Below are 11,405 nucleotides of genomic sequence, written 5' to 3' on the forward strand. Positions count from 1 at the left end.
GAATATGGAAAAATGGAATGATTATGTTTTTGAATACGTACAGAAATATTCACACAGATAGTGGTAGAGGATAGATGAGAAAATAAATGCCAAAGAATCACAAATAAATGGGCATTTTACAGGAACTGGATAGAAAGAGGGGAAGCTAACCCTAACATACAAACTCGAATGAACAGACTGTGTACATGGATAAAGATATGAAGAAGGAAGGCCTGACAGGGGGTGGGGAGGGCTGGAGTGGGGAGGGAGGGGAAAGAAAAAGAAAAAAGTAAACCGGATGGTATTTTGAATTGATTTTGTTATGTAAACCTTTTTTCAGAAACCATATATATTAATGCTATGTAGTTAGGCATTGTAGTATGAATGACTCTTGTTCTGTATTCTTTGTTTTATAGAATATTTATAATAATGTTATGTTACTAAGCAAATTTAAAAAAAACAGAGGGGGGGGGGAGAAGCCTGAATATACGTCTCACTTTCCCCCTAAATTCTGACCATGAAAAGTTAAAATGAGGAATGGAGTGGGTTATATTCAGGTATTTTCCCCCCTCCAATTTTAAAGGTGCGGCTTATATTCGGGTGTGGCTTATATTTGGGCCAATACGGTAATAAGGTAGCAGTTAGCAAAGGATTTGTTAGTGGTTTGAAATACTCAGTACATACACAAAGGGCACTTTGTACTGCTGTGTTGTGGATATATGTAGCAATTATTATCTGAGGGCACCTAGATTTGGGAGCATTTCAATGCAATGACTTGAGTTTAAACATATATATTTTATACATATATGCAAAAGAATAACATCCCGATGGTACTTAACACTAATATATGTTCTCATTAACTGTTGGAATAGTTGATCACCGATTCTACTTCTAAAAAGACACCCTCTAGCTGAGTGCTTTTCCTGGAATAACACTGAGAGACGAAGTATCCAGCATAATGAATCCTACCAGCCTCCTTGAATGAGAAAGCCAGACACTAATTTTTCAAGGAATGGGCAGATGACAGCAATAAATTAATTAAGCCTTGTGAAAATCTTTAATAAATTATCTGCTGGCTGTATGTAGCCTGCATAAAACACTCTTCCTCTTTTAAAAAGCAAGACCTTTCATTAGTATATCAAATAAGAGGAATCCTATAATTGTCAGCGTTGCATCCCATGTGCAATGCCAACAACATTGATAGACGTCTTGTATCTTTAGAGTGTGGCTATTTATTTAAAAGGTGTTACTTAATGTACAAGTGCATTCTTTGTTGCAGTTGCTGTTCCACTGTGCAGAAATCTCTCAGTTACCAAAAGAAAAGCTGAAAGAAACAACTGTGATTTGGGTGTAAGTAAATAATAATGCCACATACGTAGCTAAATTCTGACTTGATAGTTTTTTTCAGTGTGTACACAAATCTGATTCATGCACCTAGAAATCTTTAAAAATCTCGTTTTCTTTCATCTCCCCTCTATACTTGTGTGACTATAGAGGAACTACACGGAAAAGAACTGGTCACTTTTGGCAGGGGGAATCTTTCAGAAATCACTATCTAGAGCCTTGTTTTAATCTGAAGTGGGCTTTCAGAATAAAAATGGAAAGCCCATCTATCTTACTCATTGAGTGTTTTTAGAACTGTAGCTTGAATCCATATTCTTATTAACTATTAATAAGACAAAAGTCTATATGAAAAATGAATCACTTCATGCTACTGAGGGCTAAGTGCATTTTTAGTAAGCCAACCAGTGAACACATTACTGTTTGAATGGAAGATGCATGCTTGCAACCTATGGTTGTATTGTTATAATGGGCAAACACCACTGGCTGCATTTTCCAGCACAGGTTCCTAGATGACTCCATTCAAACGTGGGGTTTATTATGCTAGTTTTACTGGTTATAATGGTACCCCTTCTGTTCCAATTTCTGATGTTCCTTTTACATGACAGTGCATATTGAGTATCGGGAAGGTGGCTTTTTGAACAATATACTACCATATAGCGCTAACATTTAAATATCAGTACCCGGAAGCTGTTTGCGGACAAACGCCGGCTCCCTCGGCCTATGGAGTGAGATGAGTGCCGCAACCCCAGAGTCATCTGCGACTGGACCTAATGGTCAGGGGTCCCTTTACCTTTACTTTTAATATGCTGGGAGGAAAATGGAAATTATTGTGCTAGTAGTTTTTTCTCTTGTTTCCAGCATATTGGTCTTAACGCTTCTAGAACTTCAAAATTTCTGAACCTCCTATGATCTATTTAGGTAAAGGTAAAGGGACCCCTGACCGTTAGGTCCAGTCGCGGATGACTCTGGGGTTGTGGCGTTCATCTCACTTTATTGGCCGAGGGAGCCGGCGTACAGCTTCCGGGTCATGTGGCCAGCATGACTAAGCCGCTTCTGGCGAACCAGAGCAGCGCACGGAAACGCCGTTTCCCTTCCTGCCGGAGCAGTACCTATTTATCTACTTGCACTTTGACTATTTAATTTGTCTATTTAAAAGAGTGCAAATCAATTTACTGGCATAGATAACTAAATCCAAAGTTTTGCATCACAAAAAATTTAATGACCACCATAAAACCTTTAAATATTACTAATAGCAGATCCATTCTCCAGGTGTAGATACTTAGATAGCTAATTGTACCACCCACCTAAAGGAGGGGAGGTATTAACAGGCTTGGGGGAAGCATCCTAGTGAGGACTGAAAGTAGGGAAATGTCTCTGCAAGAAGGACTCAATCTGTAACTTATTTACTTACTTGTCCTTCCAAACCGGTAGCAGAGACAAGCTGTTGTAGTTCATGAATAGGGCAGATCCATGGTTTAAGTAAAAATTCACGGCCACTAGAGTTCAAATTATAAATTGAAAGGTTTATTTAAGATCAGTAACAGACCATGGATTAAACAGAGGTGGCAAACAATGCAAACGAACATTTCCATCTCTTATCTTTAGAGAGACTAGTAATTGCACAGCATCAGACTTGCTAGACCAAGGGACTCAATAATCTTTTAATGATTCTTGAGAGACATAATGGGAAAACTTCATTTTATGCTGAATGAGCAGTTGGGTGGGGAGAAGGCATCCAAACAGTTTGGGGTCCCAGAGTTTGCCAGGTCCTTATGCAGAGAGATAACACCGGTTAGCACCTTGCTCAGACCATGGACGCAGTTTTAGAAGGTGTAAATCAGAGGGGAGGTCCTTTCTTTCCCAGCAGACAAAGTTTGTGTATTTGAGAGGCCTCCTAGGGCACGACTTGATAAGGCTCATGGCATGGAGAAGCCATTCTTGTGGCCCAGATAAAGATATTCTAAAGTGACAGACAGGCGTCACCATGGCATGATCACAGCATATGGACAAGGACCAGGGTCTGTAAAAATATGCCACTTTTGATACAGTGTAAACAGATACACGTCTCCAGCGTTTTATAAGTTTTGTTGATTTCAAGCAAGTGTCTCTGCCATCTAAATCAAAGGAAATAAAAGCGCTTAATTCTCACTGGAAGAAGGCACCCCTTAATTCACTTATCTGCATTTTCAGATACCACAGCTCCCTCATGTGGCTCGCAGAAAGAGAGATGCCCTTTTTGATTATCAGAAAAGTGTAAAATAAATAAATAAATAAAGCTCCCTTCATCTTCCCACACACCCAACCGTTAAATGTATATTTTAAGAGGCAATAACAAGTGACAAGGGTTACCTGAGAAGCTGCCTTTGTCCATCCGCTGACATCATTATGAAGGAGGTCTTCATTATTGACATCATTAGAGGAGAAGGCCTTCACAGGGGTGTCACATGCCCTTGAAATTAATCTTGGGTCTTTCTGGAGTCATGCCTTTCCTTCCACCTGGAACATTCTTCCTCCTTAAAATAAGGCCTACACCGAATATATTTTGTTTGTTCTTCAGACTAGTTGTCAAGTCTGCTCCTCTCCCTCTGGGCTTTTATTTCATTTGGCGTATTTAGGAGAAATATCAGCTTATGTCCTTCGCTGTGTCCACGATCCCATCTCACATTGCTGGACACATAGGCTTATTTTTTCACACTATGTTGAGGCATCAGCATTTTGAATTCCAGGAGCTAACCAGCTTACCCCTTGAGATGAGAGGACTGGGACAAATTGACCCAGCCGAGATGAGACGACTAGGGCAACTAGGATGGGCTAGAATGAAACACAGGTTTCAGATCATCAACATCTGTAAATCGGCATGACTTCTAATTCTACACTGCCCTATGTTATTTTCTCGCTTTCCTATCTATGTTTCCTGCTGTGCCCTCATTTTATCTCACCGCATTCTTTACTTGTCTCACAGTTTATAAACACTCATCCATATTTCACACATGTACACTAATGCAGCAATATTACCTGACGTTGGTTTTGGTCTCAACTTCAGATACCTATTCAGACAAGGCTACAGATATGTAGAAAAGCTCTTCATTTAGGCCCTGGAGATGTGTGAGGCTAAACTATGCTAAACTGTATATGTATATAAATTACACATTTAAAGCAAGCTTTCCCCAGCCCTGCCAAAAATTCCTGGGAACTGTAATTTATTAAGGATTTTGGGTAATGTAGCTCTCTGAGGGCCAAACTACAGCTCCCAGGATTCTTGTGGGGTTTGTGCTTTAAATGTGTGGTATGAAAAAACCTTCCTATCAGGCATTTACGCTTATAGTGCCTTTTTCAGCAAACTGCACCCTTTACTTCACCCTGTGATGATCAAATCTTTAACAAGTGAATTTGAAGGAAAGTAATTTCATGAATAGGTGGAGCTGACTCTCAAGCAGAAGAGACAATTCCATGTGGCAACAGGCACTCTCAACCATTTCAAATACTATACTTTAAAACACTTTGTGGTATATGTAGCAAGAAAAGCTGCTATCTCACCATCAGTCAACCTTTTCAAGTTTCACTCGGTAAGTTAAGAGTGGTATGATATCAGGTTGAAGGGTGCAAGGGACCTTTTATTTTTAGTCCTTTTCAAAACCACAGTGAAAAGTGTGTCAAGCCCTCTTCTTTTGTGCCTAAAACAATGTTTCCAGCAGATACCTCAAGGCCCATGAAGAGGTCTGAAGCTGAGAGTGTCTTTCACAAACATACCTTCTCTGCTCACACAAAGAGGTCACAAAAGGGATTTGAGCTAAATTAGGCAAACCTGGCAAGAGTACAATTACATCACACCAAAATAAAAAAGCACATGTCAACTTTCTGTTAAGGTAGTAACTGATCTGTAGGCGAGTTAATATACAGAGCTGGCATCACCATTAGGCATGCTGAGGTGATTGCCTCAGGCGGTTGGATCCCACCAGCATCTAGAGGTGGAAAATCCCGCTAGTGTGCCTGCTTGCCGCTAAGGCCACCCATTCCTACCCTTGCGGGAGAAGTGAGGAGAAGCAGCAGCAGCCGGGTCCCGTGAGCTCTTGCTGCTGCTGCTGCTGCTGCTGCTGGTTCTCCTGCCTTTCCAGCAACGGCTCCCAAGTTCTGCAGTCGCCTCTTCTTCTGCCAGACAAGCAAGGAGAGGTGGCAGCAACAGGACCCCGACTTCTCTGGGGTAAGGGATGGGGAGGCAGCACCTTCCCATTTTGCCTCAGGTGGCAAAATGGGCCGGGCCACCCCTGCCTACTTAACATGAAAACATGACACCAAGTTCAATATTGAAAATCATGGGGAGAGTCTTCATACGCATTTCATAGTTAGCACTTGCAGATTCAACAGAATCTCCTGTACAGCACACCCAAAGTGGCCATAATATTACGTCTCTTATTCACTTCAGGTTCAATGCACTGTGAGCATCTATTGTCTGTGTGCCACTTAAATGAATGGATGCTGCACTGAAGAATAAATGTGATCTTTAATTCCCCCACCATGGGTTATTTCATGGGTTTTGGTGGGCAACATTTGTAGGTTAACATTTTGTGCAGGCTGCTGGGGCTGCTGGGAATTGGAGATCATCAATATCTAGAAGGACATAGATTTCTCATTTCTCCATATATTTATGGAGTTGTGAAATGTTTATATACTAAAGACTCAGAAAACAGCAGGAAATCAAGGCTTCTCCCAAGATATATTTTCTGATGATTGACTGAAAAGTGCTATATACTATATTGGCCTGAATATAAGCCTCACTTTCCCCCCAAATTCCGACCATGAAAAGTTAAAGTGTGGCTTATATTCTCAACCTTTTGGCTTATATTCAGGCCAATGCAGGAAATTATGACATGGTATTATGATGCTTAGAAATATGTGTAATGAGACTTAGAACATCTTTAATTGTTAAAATAATCAAATTTAATATGGCATGACTGTAATGAAACATGAGTTGAAAAAGGAATCCAGGATAGACTATTTTTCTAGAAAGGGAAAAGGTATGCTAATTTTTAAAAATTACAGGGTTACAGCTTTGCTTCCAGTACAGCTGACAAAGCAGTTATACAACATTGCGAGGCGTAGTTAGTGCTTTGCACTCTGTAATTTTCTCAAAATGAAGGGGTATTTCAAAACTTCCTGATGATAACTTGTTAAAGGGCAGGAGGGGATTCTAAAAACCACAGAAGCCCAGGATTGGCCGAGGCTGCATTATGCAGACGAACTCTGTTATAGTCGGTTAAAACAAACAAGGCCTCAAAGACGCTTTCACCTAAAACACACATCAAAAGAATTTGCTATCATGAATATTTGATATTTCACTTACTTCATCCTCTCATATGTTGTATGAAATATGAACACATACAGAGTTTCATTGAGAAGGCAGGTGATGGTAAAACGTTACATGGTTGATTTCAAGGCAATCTATAAATCCTGTACAGAACAATTGAAACACCCGATTCACCATGCTGGAGGGGGTCCGGATGGGGCAGAGATGCCCTGTTACCCAGCCCGGGCCAGATCTGTCGACCTTTGCTATTGGGGGAGTTCCACAGTCAGCAAGGAAATCCCATTCGTGAGGAGCACCCCAGTGCACCCAACCAACCAATTTGTGGGCAGGCAGAAGCTACAGCTGGCAGTGCCCCCACCAGTGGTAACCAGTGATGGGGCATTTTGAGGGAGTGAGCTATTCTGGCACAGGATTTGATAGACCCTGTGCCCACCTTGTTGCTGTCACGTAACAGCAATGAGCACACTCTGGGCCTCTTTGCTAAGCCAGCCTATGAGTCTTCACTTCCTTGTTACACCCCTGACCAGTGTGAGGGGCAGGACCATGAAAGCATTGATGGATACACCATTCCATCAAGCACTTGCCACTGCCAGCCAGGGCTTTGGACTGAATCCTAAGCCTACTAGAAGTTTAGATTACGCTGCTATGCCTAAACAAACTACCGTAGTTAGCATTGAAGAAGGAAGAAATATTGCAATAGATAGATGGTGCCATATATTCCAGTAGAAGATGAGCAGATGAACGAACCCTGTTGTTGTGGATGGCGTTATAAAGTCCTACAATAGTCTTGCCAGAGTAGACCTGGGGACAGAGTTCGCATCTGGGTCTGCCACAGGATCTAGTCTCTAAGTCTGTACAGTGGTACCTCAGGTTAAGTACTTAATTCATTCCGGAGGTCCATTCTCAACCTGAAACTGTTCTTAACCTGAAGCACCACTTCAGCTAATGGGGCCTCCCGCTGCTGCCGCGCCGCCGGAGCACAATTTCTGTTCTCATCCTGAAGCAAAGTTCTTAACCCGAGGTACTATTTCTGGGTTAGTGGAGTCTGTAACCTGAAGCGTATGTAACCTGAAGTGTATGTAACCTGAGGTATCACTGTATATTTATTCTGTGACCTGTTGACTCTGATGAATACCTGTCTTAGGTTGTGGGGTTGTCTGTAAGTTAAGTGCAGGCCTACCACAGACCCCCCCAAGTATCTCTATTTTCTAGGGACACCCCTAATTTAGATAGGTTTTCTGTTTTGACCCTGGAATGTGCCGCTTTTCCTTAGGACGTCCCTGTTTTCATTGGAGAAATGTTGGAGGGTATGGAGTTATCCACCCCCTTAGCCATCTGAAGGCAATCCTGTATAGGGAAGTTTTTTTAATGTTTAATATTTTATTATGTAGCTGCCCAGAGTGGTGGGGCAACCCAATAAGATGTGTGCAGTATACCGGTAAATAGTAAAATTATCATTACGGAACGGGACGTCCCTATTTTCATCAGAGAAATGTTAGAGGGTATACTACCACTCAAGACCTGGGAGAGGGAAGCATTATTGTCCAGATTACTAAAGTTACATTAACTGGGAGCTTAAGTGACAGCCACTGGTGGCCTGTCATTTTCTCTTCTGTATCTGTCCTACAGAAGATTTTTCCCATGTTGCAGTCTGGCCCTGATTATCTGCTTTCTCCACAGTGCAGATTTGGAAATAATTATCATCATTTAACGAGGAATATATCACAACATGGCAGGGAAGACTGTATGTGAGCCTTCTCAGTCTGCTGTCCAGGTACTAACTGTTTGTGTGCAACTCCAAGACCCCTGCTCTTCTCTCTTACGGTTGTTGCTGTTTAGTTGTTTAGTTGTGTCCGACTCTTCGTAACCCCATGGACCAGAGCATGCCAGGCACTCCTGTCTTCCACTGCCTCCTGCAGTTTGGTCAAACTCATGCTGGTAGCTTCGAGAACACTGTCCAACCATCTCGTCCTCTGGCGTCCCCTTCTCCTTGTGCCCTCCATCTTTCCCAACATCAGGGTCTTTTCCAGGGAGTCTTCTCTTCTCATGAGGTGGCCAAAGTACTGGAGCCTCAGCTTCAGGACCTGTCCTTCCAGTGAGCACTCAGGGCTGATTTCCTTAAGAATGGAGAGGTTTGATCTTCTTGCAGTCAATGGGACTCTCAAGAGTCTCTTACGGTACTTTCTCTTTAAAACAGGCTTGGACTGGACAGCCCTTCAGATGGAGGATTATTTCAATCAGTGGACTGTACTCTGTAAACTAGAATAAACAGCCATCCTGGTTGGGTCCGGTGACTATAAGGTAATAAAGGAGCAACTAAAGAAGCAGGAATGGCAGCTGGAGCTATATCTAGGCCTATTGGAAAGGCTGGGCCAGAAAAAATAATCATGGGCCATGCTAGGTTTGAAGACAAGTTCACCTTGGCCCACACACAACTTCAGCTGCAGAGTGATGGATGTGATTGACACCTTTGGAATGTTTAAATAGCTGATCCTTCCTTGTTTTTTAAGCATCATGGCAGATGGGGTCTTTCTTTAGCTAAACAAGGATACACTTCGGTTATAATAGTGCCTTAGAAGTTGATTGATTTCTCCTTCCTCTCTACCCTCAAGTCTCTCAAAAGCCCTGCTGAGCGAGAATTGACTTTGAAAATCTGTAAGCTGCTCAGTGAAAATCTCTCCACCTTTTCGTTTACAGAACATGTTAGTAACTAGCACTAACAAAGGAACAAACAAAACCCATTTGGGCTTGCTAAAACATACCCAGATACATGGAAGCATTATATGGAGTGGTGGCAAAATTAATTGGGCCATATTTAACTAAGGAGGGAGGAAATAACTTCTTCTAGATAAATACATTAATCCATGCTTCTCCGACCTGTCAAAAAGCAGCTATAAGGATATGCACATCCAAAACACCATCTGTGGATTTATGAAGCTGAAGTGGCCTGTTAAACACAAATGAAAATCATGTCCTCCCTCCAGCATGGAAAACCAAAGTCTTTCCTGTTCCTTTTGATGTACAGCTGTGCTAACATAATCCCATATGCCTCTTGTAGGATGTGATAATATGCATGCCATGGGAGCGATAACGTGACCTTGGAGCAATAATAATTTCCCCCTCAAAAAAGAGACACAGCAAATCATGATAATTATCCTTTAGTTTATTAAGGGGAAAGAACTGGGCATTTATTGCACCACCAAAGAGATTATCAGCAGACTTTTTAGTGTTGGCATTCCCTGATTAGATAGCTTCCTGTACATAGCTTTTTGTACCACTGTTTTGCTCTCTAAAAAAAATCAAACCTCCCTTCCCTTTGAATCCATTTTGATGATGTCTCCTGTAGGAGTCATCTTTCTTCTAGGAAGAAAATTATGCCTAAAACACCACCCGTACAATTTTAAGAACTACTTTTTAAACTCACCTTGTAAGTTATATTCCATTTCAGGCCTGCAATATTATTATTATTATTATTATTATTATTATTATTATTATTATTATTATACACACACACACACACACACACACACGACTATTTACAGCCGAAACCGCTATGAATTGTCTTAGGCTGGAGGAAAGATGATGGAAATTGCTTACAAGCCCAAGTACTCAAAACCCAAGAGACCTGATTAGAGACTTAGGATTTTACATTACTAAATGTAATTAGTAGAGAGAAATCACTGGAACAAACAAGCATGAATGGCTGCAGGCAGAAGAAGCTTCAAGGCATGTGCTGCACTCATCAACAGGGAAAGCATAACATCATTTGATATTTAAAGCTGCCTTGTGGGAATCATTATACAAAGGTAAAAAAATTACAAATACAATCATCAGCAACCACTATATTTTCATCCTTGATATGTGAAAGAGCAGGTACCTTCAAGAGACATGCAGACCACTTGGAAAGGATCTGCTATCTTATTGCTCTACGGAGACAACACAATGAACCAGCCGCTCGGCAGTATTTGAAGGACAGGCAGAGAACAAAGGTCCTATTTTTGTCCTTATGCCCCAACATTTGCGTTTGTTCATTTTCATGTAGCATTAATCCTGATACTTGCCTGTCTTGCATATACAGCTTTCCATTGTGTATGAAACAAGTGTCTCTGTCCAAGAAATTAAATAAAATAAAGCTTCCATATGGTTGCCTATTTAAATGTTTCTTTATTGACTGCTTTTAACATTTGAGACAGGCCAAAATTCAGAATGCAACATTTTCCCCTGCATGTACATGCAGTGATGGGCAACAGCTTAATCTGCTGTTTTCCTTGTGCAACTGGAAGACCTGTTGAGCCCAGATGGGGAAGAAATCTTGGGATCCCTAAGCCACTGCAGTCATGTAGTAAATGGAAATGTACGAAGGCATGAGTAGGATAAATATTTTGAAAGCAGCAGCTTTAAAACAGATCAGGAATTCAGTGAATGAACATTGTACACCAAAATGAACACACTATTTAAATGCATTTCATTAGCTGAAGCCGTTTCCTTGGTAACAAAAAACAGAAACCAAGGGAAAAGCTTGCATCCATCAGATAATGAAAATGTTGAAAATGAACCTGCTATTGTAAAAAATAAATTGACAAAGCCTTCTACTGTATTGTAGTAGTAAGAGGGGGCGGGGAACCAAGACCAGCACCCACCTCCTCCATTCTTGATCTAGTATTTCTTATGATTCCTTCAAGATTAATCTTCTCTTGACTGGCAAGAACATGACTTTCAAGCGGGGTTTAGCTGCATCTAATTTCACTTTACAGTGTTGGTGGGCCAACGTAGAGTA

Source organism: Podarcis liolepis, assembly GCF_965112155.1.
Source record: "Podarcis liolepis genome assembly, chromosome: 10".
Taxonomy (NCBI): Eukaryota; Metazoa; Chordata; class Lepidosauria; order Squamata; family Lacertidae; genus Podarcis; species Podarcis liolepis.